Source organism: Peromyscus leucopus, chromosome 18 (genome assembly GCF_004664715.2).
Source record: "Peromyscus leucopus breed LL Stock chromosome 18, UCI_PerLeu_2.1, whole genome shotgun sequence".
Lineage (NCBI taxonomy): Eukaryota > Metazoa > Chordata > Mammalia > Rodentia > Cricetidae > Peromyscus > Peromyscus leucopus.
In genome coordinates, this window is record NC_051078.1 from 27,823,451 (window position 1) to 27,840,429 (window position 16,979).

General features: G+C 36.0%; 1 long non-coding RNA gene across 1 annotated transcript in view; it reads right to left on the reverse strand.

Moving 5' to 3' along the window:
* LOC114707281 overlaps window positions 1–16,979 on the reverse strand; it is a 663,922-nt gene that overhangs the window by 495,167 nt on the left and 151,776 nt on the right. The window lies entirely within an intron of this gene.

A 16,979-nucleotide genomic window follows, 5' to 3' on the forward strand; every position in this document is an offset into this window, starting at 1 on the left:
TAAAAGCTATATAAGATTGTGCATAATTTAGCTAGTTAGAAGTGAACAGTTTGCTATGAAATATGTAAGTATTCTAGGTATTACTTACAATTTTTGTCTTTCCATGATAGTTTGGTACTTATAAAACTCTTGAAAACTTTTAAGCATCCTTTAAGAATCTACCTTATGAGATTGGCATGGTTAGGCACATCTGGGATCCCCTAACTTGGAAAGCAAAGAAAGAAGAATTACTAGTTACAGGCTAGAGCTTATAGGAAGACATTGTCTCACAAATTCAACCAATCAATCAATCAATCAATTAGCTCCAGGAAAACCTTTGAGGAAAAAAAAAACAGTATTTGTCTCCTATTCCTTGTTCTCCCTCTCTGTTCTTGATCCAGCTGGTATCTCCCAATCCCACAGGCTCTCTTTCCATCGACCCTTGCCCTTCATTACTACCACTCATGTCCAAGTTGTTCATATAGATCTCAGCCATTTCTCCATCATTTAGTGATCCCCGTGTCTTTCTTGGGGTCCTGATTTCCAGGTAGCCTCCCTGGTGATATGAGTAGCAGTCCAATCATCCTTGTTCTACCTCTAGTATCCTCCTATGAGTGAGTACATACCATATTTGTCTTTCTGAGTCTGGGTTACCTCACTCAGGATGATTTTTTCTAGATCCATCCATTTGCCTGCAAACCTCATGATGTCACTGATTTCTCTGCTGAGTAGTATTCCATTGTGTATATGTGCCACAATTTATTTATCCATTCCTCAGTTGAAGGGCATCTAGGTTGTTTCCAGGTTTTGGCTATTAAAAAAAAATGCTGATATGAACATAGCTGAGCAAGTGCTCTTGTGGTATGATTGAGCATTTCTTGGGTATATGCCCAAGAGTGGTATAGCTGGATCTTGGGGGAGATTGATTCCCAATTTTCTAAGAAAGCGCCATATTGATTTCCAAAGTGGTTGTACAAGCTTGCATTCCCACCAGCAGTGGAGGAGAGTTCCCCTAGTTCCACATCCTCTGCAGCATAAGGTGTCTTCAGTGTTTTTAATCTTAGCCATTCTGACAGGCGTAAGGTGGTATCTCAGAGTTGTTTTGATTTGCATTTCCTTGATGATTATGGATGTTGTGAAGAACACATGTGAAAAGGAATAAACAAAGTGCTAGAGAGGCCCACAGAAATCCATAAAGATATCCCCACAATCGACTGCTGGCAATGGTCGAGAGACAGCCGGAACTGACCTATTCTGGTCATGGGATGGCCAAACACCCTAATAGTCGTGCTAGAAATCCCATCCAATGACTGAGGGATTTGGATGCAGAGATCCACAGCTAGGCCCCGGGTGGAGCTCTGGGAGTCTAATTAGTGAGAAAGAAGAGGGTTTATATGAGCGAGAATTGTTGAAACCAAGGTTGGATAAAGCACAGGGACAAATAGCCAAACGAATGGAAACACATGAACTATGAACCAAAGGCTGAGGGGCCCCCAACTGGATCAGGCCCTTTGAATAGGTGAGACAGTTGATTGGTTGATCTGTTTGGGAGGCACATAGGCAGTGATTCCGGGTCCTGTGCTCATTGCATGAGTTGGCTGTTTGAAACCTGGGGCTTATGCAGGGATGCTTGGCTCAGTCTGGGAGGAGGGAACTGGACCTGCCTGGACTGAGTCTACCAGGTGGATCTCAGTCCTCAGGGGAGGCTTTGCCCTGGAGGAGATGGGAATGGGGGATGGGCTGGGGATAAGGTGGGGGGAGAACAAGGGAATTCATGGCTGATGTGTAGAACTGAATGATATTGTAAAATAAAATAAAAGGAAAAAAACAGTATTTGTTTAATGTCTTCGGCAACTTGGACTATCTCTGTTTTAGTGGCATTTGGTAAAAGAATATCCATAAACTTGGGAGCCTGTCATCCTAAAACGTCTCTCTGCTGTCCAGTTAGCCCATCTCCTACTGTTCCACACCCCTCACTGTAACCTCCAGTGATTCTGCAAAACACAGATGCAGTACAGTTGAATGTGTTCTTCTCTATCAGATCATACCATTCCCTGTGGCTCGTTTGCTAGCACATAGCTTCGACCTTTCTTTTCCAGGCAAAATCGTGCACAAGCTTTTAATCTTGTCTAAACAGTTTTTTTTTTTTCACAATTGGCTACGCTGTCTCTGCTGCTCAGTAGGTCCCAGAGGAGGCTTCTGTACACTTATCTTGTCTCTTTGATTTTAAGATAAAGAATGAAAATTTATTTTAAACTTTTACTAAGAATAGGTTCATTAAAATGGCAAACACCTCATATCCCACAAAATAAAAATCAAGTCTCTCTTATTCTAGAGATGAAAAATTACAAATTCAGGACATAGATATCTCAGCATTTATTTTGTTATATAAACAAGTCTCCTATAACTATAAAATTTGCTGCACAAAATTAATGTTATACATTCTAAAGTGCTTATTAAGTGAATTAGAAACTGTGAGTCAATGACATTTTAATTTCTTCATGATGAAATGATTAAACATATTATTGAATGAGTTATAGTCAAATTCCTTTTATCTCTAAAAGGATTAATTGCATACTTTTCCTGTAAATGATATGTATGATCATTTTTGAACTTCTACACTTACATATCTAAACTGTGATTCCTTTGGGAAAATTTAAAGCTTTCAAGTTGGTGTACAAAGATAAATCTCTCACCTGTTATATCCTTTAGAAGCCAGTAAAAATTTCAGTGAGCAAAATAATGTAGTAATACAAATGAGAACTCATGAATGTATGTTTATGTTTATCTATCTAGATATCAATTATTTACCTATCATTTGTCTATTTTTTTTTCTGTTAGAAGAGAGAAACAGACAGATATTTAGACTGACATGAAAATGCTCCCACTGCCATTCAGAGAAAGGGAAAAAGTATTTCCTAATACATGAGAGTATGCTGTTATTTTTTATTTCATTTTATACATTTAATCATCTTATTTCATTGTCTGAAAAGTCATGACCATGAATCGAACAAAGGGAATATTGAGACTTAACTAATTAGAAACAATAGGATATACTGAAGTTGTTGTATATATGTCAGATTCAGCCAAAGAGTCACTGTCCACAAACAAGAAGTCATATTTCACAGTTACACTGCAATTACACTGTTATTTTACAGCTGTCAAAGCGCATAGTCTTGAAATATGACTTTCTGAAGTACATACTCAAAAATCTTTCTCAACATTTTAACAGAGAATGCTTTAGAGACCCAAAGCCACTGTCTTTGGAAAAATCTAAATAAGAAGAAGGAAAAAAAAAAAAGACATCGAAATCTGTTATCTGACATTCAGTAGAATTTTAAATATTCTCTCATTAATATTTCATGTAAAACCAATGTCTTTTCATGGATATCAAATAACAAATAATAAAAGGGAAATTTAGAAAATTATAGCTAATTAATTTAAGAAAAAATAAAGTCTTGATGAAATAAGAAAAAATTAACTCTAGAAAGCATTGGCTCAGAAACCTCTCATGTAGCTTGTTTGTTTGGAAATAAAGTGTAGTGATATTTTATTTGTGATGAAATATGATATTTTATTTGTATGATAATAAAATTGCCTGGAGATCAGAGGTCAAATAGCCATTAAACAGAAGTCCGGTGGTGGTAGCACATGCCCTTAGTATGATCTAATGGCAGGCAGAGTCTCTGTGTGTTCAAGGACACAGCCACACATTGTGACACAAGCCTTTAATCCCAGTACCAACCATAGAAACCTGGAAGTCTGTATAGACAGGCAATGACAAGGAAGTCATGTGGTTGGGCTTATAGCCAATGAAAAGGCAGAACAGAAAGGCAATAAAAATGTAAGTCAGGCAGGAAAAAACTCTCTCTGGGGAAGCGATGGGGGCGAGGTGGTAAGATAAGGTAGTTATGGCTCTCTGATTTCTTTGGCTATTACCTCTGCATTTGGCTCTTTGTTTCTTATTTACTAAGACTCTTTAGAAATTCATCTACAATAAAGTGAGAGACAAATAGGAAAGCCACATCAAAAGTGAGACAAGTGGGACAAGGGAATATAAAAGTTAAAGCATTTATGAGAATTTTAGCACACACAAAATGCCAGCTAAGTGAAGAATATGATCTATAAATTGGTTTAGAACTTCCTAACAAGCCAATAAAAGAGTATAATTAGATTACATATTTACTGGACCCATGGTGTAAAATATAGCATGACACACCTTTAATTCCAGCACTTAGAAAATGGAGGGAGAAAGATCAGAACTTTAAATCTGGCATCGGGTAGATAAGAAACTAAAATCTAGCCTGTACTTCATGAAATTGGGTCTCAAATAAATCAATTAAAACAGACTAGAGATGTTTACTGGCTTTTAATGTCTATAGGAATAAGTATGAGAGGTTGTCACTTGGTACCAAGTTGATACATACTTTAGGGCATATTTAGTGAAAGATCACACAAATATTTCTTATAAAATCACTACAGGCCCAAGAACATTTCATTTTGTTCACTCCATTTAAGATATCTGCTTTAAGATAAGAAATCAAGGTTTTTTGCTACTTTGACTTCGAACATTGGTAAATATATGGGGAAAACAGTAGTTATTATTTGTTATATTAGCAAGTAGTCATTAACTATAATGAAGAATAATTAATGAAATATTATTTGATACATGCCTGTGGCAATCTCCATGAATTATATTTTAAAATAATTTTCTGTGTTTAAATTGTAGCAATTTGAATTGGTTATAGAAATGAAATAGTCAATGTATGGGAAAGGAAAAACCGCTAAAAGAAAAATATATAAAATTTGCTGTGGTTTCAGTATTGCTTGCTTATGAGTAAACAAAATTAAAGAAATATAAACTGTAACCCATACAGATGTTCAGATTATAAAATTAAGTGGGAAAGATAAAATATCAGCATAATGAATAAAATTGGGGATGAATAAATACCAATGTTTAGCCTAATAGACAAATAAATATGAATTATTTTAAAGGTACTGGTAAGTATGAATTATTTTAAAAGTAATGGTAAGTTCCCTAGACTGACTCTTAGCAGGTTTGTCAAGGCCAACTACTTTTGTCATTTTTCTTGTTCTTAAACCTATATTGGATTTGCAATATTAATAGTTAAAGCTTTTTAATACATAGAACATGCTGTTTCAATCATATAGTCTCAGGGCCCATCAAAACCATTACAATTTTATAATCTTCAAGCTCTTCAAAATCAATCATATTTAATAACCTTCAACTTTTAAAGTTGTTGAAGTCTTATTAATTGTTCTATGTCTTTTGATGTTTGGTTTCGCATACAATTTTATCACATTGATTAAGATATATACCCTGTGGTTTGTACCAAATGCATCTAGGATTTTGTGTTATTGGAAATTATGTTATTTGGAATATTGGTGTTATACATAGTTAACTAAGGATATATACTTCATTGTGATAGTGTACTCTGCAAAAGGAAGTGTTTATGCCCACTAATGAAAGTAAAGCATCAATAGGGATCTGTACAGAAACACATAGTCAATCAAAATTCAGTCTGGTATTTCTTCAAAAAAAATCGTAGGATTTCATACTAATATCCTTAACTACACTGTGCTAAAAACACATTATAGCAGATTATGCTGGCACTAAAGGTTAGAGGGTGCTTATAAGGAAACCCACAAAAGTAAGGTGCCATGAAGAATGTTAGCCCAGCATATAAAAGCTCATTGTTTCCAATCTATAATTTTTTGTAATTGGCACAATTTATGGCAGCTTGGCAGGTGGTTCTGGGATGAGGTGTGGTTATTATCAAACTGCCAATTCTGCATCCTCGGTACTACGTCAATTTAGATTTAAAGAAAAGGTAGGTCTGCTTCAAGTTCACTTACTATATATCTTGCTTTGAAAGACTGTCGAAATAAAAGGAAGGAAACCTATAAACATTCTTATTTATTACTCTTAGATCATGCCATTTATAAAAGGCTTATTCACATTTAGTAAAAAGCATTTTAATAAATTTAGTAGTTAAATAGATATTAAACTTTTTATGATATCCATAAAACTTAACAAGAAAGTATAATCAGTAAATGAGGTTTTTGAACTATCCAAATTTCTTTATCAGTAAGTCCAATAGCAAATGGACATCAGTGAGAATGATAATAAATGCTGCACAGTTTCCTTGAGTTAACAGAAAAATTCAACAATAAAAAAATACTGATATTAGATGGGAATCATCCTTCATTGTCCTGAGACCCTCAGCCTCATGCCTTATAAAAGGGAAAGTATTCTAAAGTACTTGAGTACAGGAACATTTTATCAAATAATACCATAATATAACAATAACATCATATAATAGTAACAAGTCATGTTGACCTTATTTTGAAGAGAGATGGAAAAATCACTGAACAAAACATGTTTCAAAGAACACTCATGAGATGTTCTGGAGTTTGGGGAAACAATATAAAAAGAAAAAAAATAAGGGAAATGAAAGAAAGAAATGCTCAGGAATATCTAAGCCCCATTGTCAAGTCAGTAGAAATATGGAATCCTGAAAATATAAAATTTCAATAAAGGAAAACATGCCAAACTTTTATAAACATAGCAATTTTTAAAACATTATGCTTATATTATAGTCAAAATTGAATATAACATGTTAATTCTGAAGTAAATTACAGAAACATAATTCATAAACCTAAAAATGCTTAAATGACCAAACAACATAGGTAGGAATCATTACATTGTTCTACCCACTTATATATATTATTTATTTTAATCTTTAATATCAATGGCCAGTAACATAATTTAAAAATGTCTTAAAACTCTGATTAAATGTAGTCTTTCAAAGCAAGCTAAACTCTGTAAAACCCAGAGGTTAGGTATGGAGGAAGGGGCTAGGGGAGATGGATAGATCGCTCTAGGAAAGAAAAATAGAATAGAAAGTTGTTGATGAATTGGTATGGTGGAGGGCTGGAATGGGAGGGAGGATCACATGAGGATGGGGAGGGAAGAGAGGGTCAAGAGAAGGAATGTAGGTAGAGACCACTAAAATTAAGGACCATTGGAAGGGTGGTATGGATATCTAATAAAATTGAAGCTTCCAAAAATATCTACTTATATGAAGGCGATCTAAATGATATCAGCAAAAATTGAGAAAGACAAAGCTCCAACAAGGCATCTCTTATCACCACATGAAGCTTTCAGTACCCAGACACTGGTTACATCTAGTTGAGTTGTTGCCCAAAAGGGTTCCATGGGATTCCTCAAACAACCCAGGCTGTTGCCAAGGTGAGAATTTGCTTTTCAGAAACTGACAGTGAGCCCCATTGATGAAGACAACACCAACAAGGCTCATTGAACATGGAGAAGTTGAGCTGGTGCCTAATGAGAGCCTTCATGACTATGGACCACTGTTCTTAGCAGTGGAAGTTACTCAGCATACCACCAAAGGAGAAATGTAATACCAGCTCAGCTACAAACCATTTGGTCTGCAATAGTGTCCTGCCCGTAAGATATGCTAGTCCAATGGTGGCAAAAAGCTTGGGGGAGTCACGAACCAACATCTGATTTGATTCAAGGCCCACTCCATGAGATAGAACCCATACACAATTCTGCTTGGGTGACCAAAGACAAGAGAATCAGTAACCCAGGTTCAAAGGTGAAAAAGTTTCCTTTCCAGAAACTGGATTGTTAAAAAAAAAAAAAAAAAAAAAAGCATTAAAATGACCCTAATGACATTCCTCTATATTGTCCTGCTTAGCCATCATCTGAGAAGCTTCCTCCTGCAACAGACAGAAACAAATACAGAAACCCACAGTCAGACATTATGCAGAGACTGGAAGACCTTGGAACATTCAGCCCAAACTGGAATACCTCCATCTATTTTTCCACTCAGATCTCAGGGAATCTGATGGAAGAGGAGGTGGAAAGAGTGTAAGAACCAGACTGGATGCAGGACACTAAGAAAACCAGGTTCTCTAAATTAATAAGATCCGCACATACATATGAACTCAAAGAGATTCTGGCAACAAGCACAGGACACACATGGGTCTGCATCAGATGTGGTCCTAGAGCTGAAAAAAGAAGTAAACACATGCTGCCGTCATAAACCAAGGAGCAACCTCCAATTAATAGCCATTTGCAAATGAAAATTTTTGTTTTCACCAAGGCAGTGTCATTGTGTGGGACAACAACTAATCTTAATGGTAGACCACATGCCCAGCAGTAGACAGACCACAGAAAATGAACTAAAACCCATAATTGGACGTTCCTTGTCTCATAATGTCATGTAAGAGAATTTTCTACTTTTTTTCTTTTAAAATACTTTTATTTTTCATTTTATTTCATTTTTTTCTCTCTTTGTTGACTCATAAAGGTACTTTGTGTATATATAATGGCTGCAGTTCAGTGTTTTTATATGATTACTGAGTAGGTCAATTAGTGAATCTCTGCCTCTATCTTTATCTTGGGCTCTTTTCCTTCTACCTGTTCCTTCCTCTTCTTATGTGTTTACTTTTGTTTGATCATAATATATCATATTACATCATTATTATTTTATATTTTATTATTGTATTACATATCATTTTCCTTTAGAAGCCCATTTGTTCTCTAATGAGAGACGGAAAGGACTGGATACTGATAGAAGGGGAGTTGGTATGGAACCAGAAGGAGTAGAGATACCTTAATTGAGATATGTTATATGAAAATAAATCTATTTCCAACAAATGAAATAAATTAATTTTAGAAAGGTAAAATGTATTATTCAATCTATTAATCCTTATTACTTCAAAAATATTAATATGCACAGTGCAACTTAAATAGTGAGAATTCATAAAAGATAGAAGTGATGATTTGTTTATTGTTTAGAATTTTATGTCAGTATTTTTAATAGTAGCATTGGAGGCTTACATTAGCTAATTTATAAACTATGAGGCTTTTTCTTCAAACTTGTTTAGATAGTGAGAGAGGCTTCTTCAATTTCTTTATCTTTGAGATTCTTGAACAGTCTTTTTTCCTTTGTAAAAAGAATAATTCGATCCCCCAAATGTCTAGAACCTAGCAGAACACCCTGAAATGCAAACTTTTGTTCTTATATTGATAAGTAACCAAAAATTACCAGAAGTAAAAGAGAGAACAGGCAATAGAAAAGTTGAATTTGTAGAAATAATTCATAAAGCATTACTAATTAGTGACACTTCTTTTCAGTTTTGAGCTTCTGAAAATATTGAAGACAGTAGTAACCCTTTATAACACATTCACACTTGACAGAAACCTGGTGCCCATTTACTGCGGAAAGCTGCCTGCTGTTTGAGTGAACTCAATTTTATTGGACTTGACAATATCTCGTTCCTGTCGCTTTCTCTCCTCCATGTTCAATAACAGCAGTTTACTCAAAAATTTGTCACCACTTCTGGACATACAAAAGTCCAGGGAGAGAGAATAAACATAGGTGGGCACATGTCTATCAATCTTTTGATATTATGACTGTTCCTGAAGCGGAATCCATGTAAGGCACAAGACAAGGGAGAGAAGTCTTTAATTCTAGGTCACTGAACTTTCTTCCACAATGTTATACTTCTCTTCCACTCCCAACAATTGGTAACTGTGAAAAATAACATTCCATAATAAATAATTTCAGCAATCAACAACACAAAATCTCTAGATTACTACAAAATGGGGTCTTATTTCTAAAAGACATATTATTCATTTTAATGTTGACAAACTGCTTCTACATATGAACTGAACCAGGCTGACATACTTGTCTAAATATTTGGAATGTACATGAGCTAAAACAAATCATTTTTTCCTCTCCTCTACCATAACACGACACAAAAATCTTATTAACTTATTTATAGACTAATGGTAAAATCAGAAAAAAATACAAAAGAAAGCAAACAAACAATAAAGAACATTTGTATTATTCAACCATGTGAAATGAGACTTCATTATAAAGACGCTGTTTTATTTAATCCTTTACTATTCAGCTGAAGTTGTAGCAGTTAAAATATGAAGATAGTTTAACACCACAAAAGGTCTTGAGAGTTGAATATAAGTAACATTGTAAGAATGAAGTGTGATGATATATTTTGTACCCAAATAAACTTGTCTGATGATCAGAGGATAGAGCCAGCCACTAGATTAGACATAGAGGTGAGGCAGTGGTGTCACACACCTTAATCCCAGTACTGGGAAGCACACACACCCTTAATTCCAGAAAGTGACACGTCTGGACAGAGAAAGGTATAGAAGGTGTGAGGAGATAGGAAAAAGGCAGTTCAGCTGAGACCCTTTCGAGTGAGGACTCAGAGGCTTTCAGTCTGAGGAGTCGTGGAAAAAGGCTTGGCTGAGGATTTGGCAAGGTGAGATTGATTTTAGCTTTCTCTGCTTCTCTGATATCTGGCTCTGCATTTTTTTTAATTATAACACTGTTTAAGACTCAAACAACAAGGAAGTCTTGTGACTTAGAAGGAGCTAGAAAAACTCACTGTGGAGAGTTTATCTATGCCATAACACAGGCAGGGGATAGAAGCACCACTTAAAACTAAGGGAAAAATTTTAATGTGGGTATCAGAGAGATACCATCAAGAAAGAATGCAGTAATGAGAAATAGATTGTAGTGGCTGTCATAACAAATTGATTTTGTCATTGTATGGGCTATGTGAAGAAAGTATATATTTTGAATAGTTTATAAAGAAGTAAAATAAACTAAAAACACAGATATCACTTTTAGGTGAGGAACTACACATATGGGTATTGAACGGTGAGAAATGGGGGTAATAAGAATTAGAATGGGAATCAACTCTTTTCTGAGATGGTAATACCAGATTTCACATAATCTGAAGCCAAAGAAAGATATAATGAAATTAACATTACTTAAGGCTCTCATTCTGATGTCACTCTCATGAAAAAAATAATTATTTCCTAGTAATGGAGGCATTAGCAAAGAAAGAAGTTAACTTACAGTGAAAATAAGACACTTAGATGTATTTATAATATGGAACTATTAAGGAGATAACAATATCTATTTTCCAGATTAAGCTTCTCTCTAAGAAAATTGATACACAATTTTAAAAGGATAAGTGCAATAAAATTATCATGTTCTGGTATACTTCAAATTTCCAGCAAGGATTATACTATTAGGTATGTAGTAGATATTCAGAAGTAATGTACTGGTCCTGCAAGGTAACTCAGAAGGTAAGTACAATGCCTCCACAATCTTACAACTAGAGTTCAATCCTCAGAGCTACATTTTAGGAACAAGGATGTGGCCATGTCCAGCTGCACTGCCAGGACTCCTATAGTGAGGTTGTGCAGGGAGCCAGAAACAGGAAAGGCATCCAGAAGCAACAGTAGAAATGAAAGAGACCTTGTCTCAGTCGTATTCAAAGTAAGAAATGACTCCAAAGTGTTTTCTAACCTCTACTCTTATGCATGCACACACAAATAAATGCATATATAAATAAATAAATAAATAAATAAATAAATAAATAAATAAATAAATAAATAAAATTAATGTTTCCACTAGATTTATGATAGATATTCAAAACTGTTGTGGATATCACTCTATATAAATAAAACACTGATGGCCAGTGACCAGGCAGGAAGTATAGGTGGGACAAGGAGAGAGGAGAATTGGGGAAACAGGAAGGAGGGGAGTCATGGCCAGCCACCACCAGGATAAGCAGCATGTAAAGACACCGGTAAGCAACAAGCCACGTGGCAAGGTATAGATTTATAGAAATGGGTTAATTTAAGATATAAGAACAGTTAGCAAGAAGCCTGCCACGGCCATATAGTTTATAAGTAATATAAGCAAGCATCTGAGTGATTATTTTATATGTGGACTGTGGGATAACGGGATTTGGTGGAACCTGGAGAGAAGCCCTCCAGCAACAAATGGTGGCGCCCAAAGGCTCGAGTTTCCACCTTAAACCTGAGAATATTTAATAACCAATTCTAAACAGAGCCAAAACCAGGTTCCTGCTTCTTGTCTCATACAGGCAGCTAGACACCACAAAACACGGGTTTGAACTACTGGCAGGTTCCTGTAGTTTGCTTTTGACCAGCAGTATGGTGGGAACGAGGCGTCTGCCAGTGGCACATTATGCTGTGTGGTAGATTTAGTCTTTACTAGTATTAAAAAAAAAAAAAAAAAAGGTTTCTGGGCTACACGCTGCTTTGATAAAAGCTTAGACCCACTATTTCTGAGACTTGATGACTCACAGAACTGGCGGAAAATGCCATGTTGGTAAGCTGAAATGGGTGGAGTCAGCAGCCACAGCACTGTTTCAGTCTTAGAATATTGCAGTTTAAACCAATAGATTCACAATAAAACTGATTCAGATAAAATTTTTTATAATGTATGTAAAATATACGTAGGCTTCAAAGAGACAAAAAAAAAGATAAATTAATATAAAAAAAAGTCATGTAAAGATGAATATTACACAGAGAATCTGGATTGTGTTGTCTTTGGGATGTTTAACTGCAAAAAAAAATTTGATTGAAAAAGATTTTGAATTAAACCAATATGTATATTTTAAAGGTACCTTGACTTCAAAATTTGGATTTAAGGATATGTTGCTTTGGAAAAGAGGTTCTGCTTTTGTTTCCACAGAAAGCCAGAGGCTATGGATTTGTTCCAGATTAAGGTACATCAGGTTTCATCAGCCAAGACCCCTTGAAAGGTCTCTGATGACACCATGGCCCAGATAATCTAACATCCAGAGCGGTTTCAAGGCAACTGGTTCACAAAATACAGCCTCACGGACTACCCCATAGGCCTAAAATTTCCTTTGCATCCCCATAAGATACAGCACCCGCCTCCAGCAGAAAGTAGTAAGAGATGCTACGCCCAAATTCCCAAACATACCAAGTAGGCTTTAGAGGTGGAATTGGCTCACTCCCCCTCTGAACCCAGACATAATTTAAAAAAATGGTTGAGATTCTTCTGTCCCAAATCAGAAGAGCCCTCTGGTGTGGGACAGACAAAAAACAATATTTTTATTTAAAACAGGTTGATTATAAATGTGATCTCTTTCTAAAAAAGAAAAGGGGATATAATATAGATATATAGGATATAGAGATGATAAGATAAAAGGGTAGATTAATGAACCTACTTATAAAGAACAACTTGTTTAAAATGTTTTACATTGGTATAGATTTTAGTTTATGTTTAAAATGTTTTACATTGGTATAAATTTTAGTTTATTGATACAAACATAAAGTTAATTTTGTTATACTGCATATATATATATATATATATATATATATATATATTTCTCTTCTTGTTTGAGGTATTATGTTTATGTAACTCATTTAAAATTGTAATGGATAATTAAGAAATAGATTAATAATTAGTCACCTATGATAATCATATTTTTAGCCATGTTAGTTAAGTCTTCTAGGTATACATAGATATATTTCAGATAAATAGGTAGTCTTCAAACACTTCAAAGACCTACATAATATGGCATTTAAAATGTTCTTAAAATTTAGACCTTCTGGACAGTGAGACATGTCTGCTCCTGACAGCACCAATTTACTTCAGAGAGGAGTATGGGCATTGAAGACACTCCATATGGAGTTTATCTTCACCTTGGCAAAAAATAGCCATTTGGGCAAGAAACTGTTCTTGCCTGGACTGCTTGATCAGCTGGACATGTAGGACCCATAGGAAGGTAACCACTGAACTTTGCTTGATAAAATGGCCCTTGAGGTTCCTGCTTCACAGAGGAAGCTGCCAGACATTCTACAGGACACAGAGAAAAATGAATGAGAGACTCTAGGCCTGTGGTTTGAAGACAAATGCCCCAACTTTACAAGAGAACTTTGGATAACTGTCCAGGCTGTCAGCTGTCTCTGTCTACCCTGCAAGACTCCCAAAAGTTGCTTGCATCCTTCTCCCATTTCTCAGGTAGTATTATATCCTTCTGAGGTCTTTGATGTGGTTGAAGACTAGATAGTTGTAATTTCTTCAGTTATGATAATAGATAAGTTAAATATAAAACCTTAAACTCACAAATATAAGATAGATAGGACATCTTCTTTAATATTGTAACTGTAATCCTTGCTCGATAATGGTTTTGTTATATGTAATTTTACTATGTTAAAGTTAAAACCTTCCTTAAAAAAAAAAAAAAAAAAAGAAGAAAAGGGGAAGTGCTGTGGATATCGCTCTATATAAATAAAACACTGATGGCCAGTGACCAGGCAGGAAGTATAGGCGGGACAAGGAGAGAGGAGAATTGGGGAAACAGGAAGAAGGAGGGGAGTCATGGCCAGCTACTACCAGGACAAGCAGCATGTAAAGACACCGGTTAGCCACAAGCCACATGGCAAGGTATAGATTTATAGAAATGGGTTAATTTAAGATATAAGAAGACTTAGCGAGAAGCCTGTCACGGTCATACAGTTTATAAGTAATATAAGCATCTGAGTGATTATTTTATACGTGGATTGTGGGACTGCGGGGCTTGGTGGAACCTGGAGAGAAGCCCTCCAGCAACACAAAACTTTTAAGATATAAGAAACCCATTAAAATTGAAAATTTCTTTCTTTCTTTTTTCTCCTGGACCAAGTGACATAACATTGACTGGATTTCTCCTTCTACTTGAGATACAAGCATAAAGCTATATAAGCACTTGAAGCAATGACTTTCAGATATTAAGAAGGTTGCTCCATTGGACCCTGCTCCTGAAACAAGGGCCAGGAGAAGAGATGGCCTTAAGAACAGCTTACTACAAGAGTACCTCCATGCCATAATGCAGGCAAAAATTATGAGGCAACACCTGAGGCTTAGAGGGAGAGTTCTCTCTGTGATTGGAAGAGTTACTGTGAACTGAATCTAGGAGAGATTCCTAAATACTAGAACTAAGGGAGTTCAAGAGCTCTTCAGAGGGTCTTGAACTGAGGCAGGTGCCCTTAGTCACAGAAACATCCAACTTTTAGTTTCTGTGGTAAAAAGTCTCATGAGATTATACAGAGTTAGAAACTGTTTGATAGCCCAGAGCAGAACAACAGCAACAAAAGGCTTCAGTTTGTCAAAAGTTAAGGGTAGTTTCACTCCTTCAATGGAAAATGACCCATGCATAGTTAAATGATAAAAATGTTCTATGCAACAAATCTTGATAAAGTGAAAAAGGTGTTCAAAACAATTCAGTAGTATTCTAATATAATATTTAAAGACATCAAAAGAACATAAAAAACATGCAGACCTACCTAGAGTAATTGATCTTTGATTAATATTGATTGTGACTCATCCTGAGAAATTGAGTTCAGTTTCTATCACCCACACCAGGCTGCAAATGATGAATTGTTAACCTAGCACCACAGGAACCAATATCTTCTACTGGCACCCACAAAGGCACATAAATAAAATCTTATAAATTAAAAAAGCATACGGTACACAATACAGATGTGTATGTAATTCTAGGAATTCAGTGTGAAATACAACTTACAAAGAACAAAACATGAGAAAAATATGAAAATAATCAAGTATAGAAAACAATGTATGCACATTACTAATGATGTTATATATAAAAGAACTAGAAATCTGTTAAGCAGATCATTTTGATGGAAATACAAAGCAACTGTTCTAGTTTCTCTCTCTCTCTCTCTCTCTCTCTCTCTCTCTCTCTCTCTCTCTCTCTCTCTCTCTCTTCGTAGCTTTGTAGCTTTGTAGCCTTTCCTGGAATTCACTTTGTAGGCTAGGCTGGTCCTGAACTTATAGAGATCTGCTTGCCTTTGCCTCCCGCCTGGCACTAGTTCCTCTTTTGCTGTGATAAAACACCCTGGCTAAAAGCGACCATAGGAGAAAACGGATTATTTTATCTTATACATCCATCTGGAGCACAATCCACCGTTACGGGAGGTCAATATAGAAACTAGAGGCAGCAGTTTTGGAGGAATAGTGGTTGTTGGGCAGCTCACTGGCTTTGCTTCCTGATTGTTCACTGACTTATGTTCAGTTAGCTTCCTTGTACAGCACAGACTCACCTGCCTAAGGATGACCCACAGTGGGCTGGCTCCTCCCACATCAATAAATACAATCTCTCACAGACATGGCCACATTCCAATTTGATCTGGGACATCACTCAAATGAGATTTCAGATTACTGTAGCCTGATCAAGATGACAGCTATGAGGACAGTAAGCTCCATCCATATAATTTTAGAATCCTACTTTTACTGTTAAATTGACTTTAGAGAAATAAGATAAAAAAAAAAAACTCATAAGTGAACGAATAAAAATCAGGGATGTGTAGAGAATGTTGGCCTGGCGTAATGCCAGATGAGGTTCCTAAACTGCTATACATTCCAATTTTTGTTCAGAACCAGACTAGATCCCAGTTGGTGTAGTGGGTAGCTGTTCCAGCTTTGACTTGGGAGTACTGCCCCACTGAGGCTTCCGGTAACTGTCATGTCTACCTATGACCTGCCTCTGAGGCATGCGGAGGCAGGAGCCCTTAAGACCTGAGATTCAGATGTGCTGGCTCTCTTGGTTCCTGGTGATCCTGGATGCTGGAGTTCTCCACAGAATGCCTCTTGGACTGCACTTCTCTCCTGGATCCTGTAACCAATCCCTTTACTTGCTGTGAGTTACCCCAAAATACACCTCCCTTTTCACTATGTGGAGTTGCCTTAATTTCCCCCAATAAGTTGGTTTTATGAAAACTTAGTAAACAAATGGTACTATCAAATAAAAAGCTATATTTAATGAGTACTTTAAAATAAACAATCCAATGTTATTCTGTTTCTTTACTTTTTTTTTTTTTTTCGAGACAGGGTTTCTCTGTTTCTCTGTGTAGCTTTGCGCCTTTCCTGGGACTCACTTGGTAGCCCAGGCTGGCTCACAGAGATCCGCCTGGCTCTGCCTCCCGAGTGCTGGGATTAAAGGCGTGTGCCACCACCGCCCGGCTGTTTCTTTACTTTTAAACAGACAGCATTCATGTGCTTTTCTTGATAGAAATAATTATGCCCCAGATGATTAAATAAAATTATGTAATTTTTATTCATTTT